Below are 2,596 nucleotides of genomic sequence, written 5' to 3'. Positions count from 1 at the left end.
GGGGGGGGGTTTGAAGTAGTTTTCAGGCCGGCGACCTCCGCCATACGTGACCCGCGATCTTTCACCGCGAGCTGGAAACACAACGATGCAATTTTGTTCACAATTAAAGTCCTTTGCCGTTCTGTGAATGGTTCCGGCACAGCCGGCAAAGGAAAGTCCTCGCTCCACCGCCGAGCGATCCCAGAACAAGACAACAAAACTTCAATGTGACAACCGAAAACAAACGTGCGCACCGACCTTCCGGGACGCTCTCCGGTCCTCCCGTCTGTGATCGGTCCTCCCGTGTGATCAGTCCTCCCGTCTGTGATGAGTCCTCCCATGTGCCCGGTCCTCCCGTCTGTGATCAGTCCTCCCGTGTGATCAGTCCTCCCGTCTGTGATGAGTCCTCCCATGTGCCCGGTCCTCCCGTCTGTGATCAGTCCTCCCGTGTGACTGGTCCTCCCGTCTGTGATCAGTCCTCCCGTGTGCCCGGTCCTCCCATCTGTGATCAGTCCTCCCATGTGACCGGTCCTCCCGTCTGTGATCAGTCCTCCCGTGTGACTGGTCCTCCCGTCTGTGATCAGTCCTCCCGTGTGCCCGGTCCTCCCCTCTGTGATCAGTCCTCCCGTGTGACTGGTCCTCCCGTCTGTGATCGGTCCTCCCGTGTGACTGGTCCTCCCGTGTGATCGGTCCTCCCGTGTGCCTCGGGTGCCCGGGCCCCCCGTCTGTGCTCGGTCCTCCCATGTGACCGGTCTTCCCGTGTGACTGGTCCTCCCGTGTGATCGGTCCTCCCGTGTGACCGGTCCTCCTGTGTGATCGGTCCTCCCGTGTGATCGGTCCTCCCTGCCGTGTGACCGGTCCTCCCGTGTGACCGGTCCTCCCATGTGATCGCTCCTCTCAATGTCACACAATTCAGTGGTTGCCGTATCCCTGACCGCTGCCGCGCTCTCCGGCTCACTTCTTACGGACTCCCCCGGACTACCTGGTGCTGCTCGTCATTATTTAGTTTGGCCGAAGGATCTAACTTTATTCTAATGTGTTCTAAGTTTCTGAGAGAAAGCCACTTTCACTCTCTCTGTTTATCGTAGTGAGTTAGTCAGCTAGACCAGTGGTCCCCCCAACCCCCGGGCCCGGTCCGTGGATCAAATGGTACCGGGCCGCCCGAGGAACATTACGTGATTTCCATTTTATTTACTGCGGTGTGTTTCTCTCGGGTTTGTCCGACTTTTCAGGACGAGAGGTCGACCGGGCCAGCTGAGAGACGTCACCTAAAGCCGCACCAATACCGCGCATGCGCAAAATATGGTGATGCCGGGGCGGTTTTAGGTGACGCCTGGAGCTGAGCGGCTGCGAGCGGCAGTGGCGTCGTAGCTTTGGTAAAGAGAAGGTGTGTATTAGACACGCGCACTGCCAAAAAAATTCGTTTCGTTTTAAATTGGGATTTGTGTTATTTCGTTTTTCGGGTGCGAAAGTCGATTCGGAATTCGGATTGGGACGAAATTCGGTAGCGTTAGTTCGTTCGAACGTTCGTTTCGTTTTCTGTTCTTATTCGTTTCGTTCGTTGGAGCAAAGCGACGTCAGAGAAGGAGAAAAATATTTTTTCCCCCTTAAAATGTCACCAACGAAACGAATAAGAACCGAAAACGAAACGAACGTTCGAACTAACGCTACCGAATTTCGTCCGAATCCGAATTGACTTTCGCACCCGAATCCCGATAAACGAAATAACACAAATCCCAATTTAAAACGAAACGAAACGAATTTTTTGGCAGTGCGCGTGTCTATTGTACTTGAATACTGCACTTAGAGTGTCCGCCTCCTTTCTCCATTTGTATCCCTTGTGAGGTACCTATTAGACACGCGCACTGCCAAAAAAATTCGTTTCGTTTTAAATTGGGATTTGTGTTATTTCGTTTTTCGTGATTCGGGTGCGAAAGTCAATTCGGATTCGGACGAAATTCGGTAGCGTTAGTTCGAACGTTCGTTTCGTGGTCGTTTCTTATTCGTTTCGTTGGTGACATTTGAGGGGGGAAAAATATTTTTCTCCTTCTCTGACGTCGCTTTGCTCCAACGAACGAAACGAATAAGAAACGACCACGAAACGAACGTTCGAACTGCCGCTGCCGAATGTGGCAAACGGAAATTGGGATTCGTTTGCATTCGTTACGTCTGTCATTCGGAATTCGGATACGTCCGAACGTCTGAAAATTCGTCCGAATTTCGTTTCGGAACGAAACGCGCCTAGTGCGCATCGCTCTTCTCTCTGGTCACCGGTCCCTACTCATGTTTAGCAGTGCTTGGTGTATATTGTGTTTTGCTCAAATTTAACCCGCAAATTAGCAACAATGAGTACGAAACAGACGTCGTTAGCAAGTTTCCTCGGGAAAAAAGAAAAGGCCGGGTGAGGAGGCAGGAGAAGGGCCTTCAACATCAAAGAAACATGTAACAGACAATACCACGAGTCCTTCGTGACTGACGACGCGCAGTGTACGTCGCCGGCATTGGGGGCTGTTTAAACTTGTAGAGCCGACTGTCGCCGGACACCCCCGCCGTGCTTCCCGGGCTCCGTTGCCCCTCCTACGGGCCCGGCGATCTTTGTGTCCGCGGGGAGCTGGGG

This window comes from Nanorana parkeri, unplaced genomic scaffold, assembly GCF_000935625.1.
Source record: "Nanorana parkeri isolate BGI_ZX_2015 unplaced genomic scaffold, ASM93562v1 scaffold2341, whole genome shotgun sequence".
In the NCBI taxonomy this organism is placed as follows: domain Eukaryota; kingdom Metazoa; phylum Chordata; class Amphibia; order Anura; family Dicroglossidae; genus Nanorana; species Nanorana parkeri.
This window is presented reverse-complemented; position numbering follows the sequence as displayed.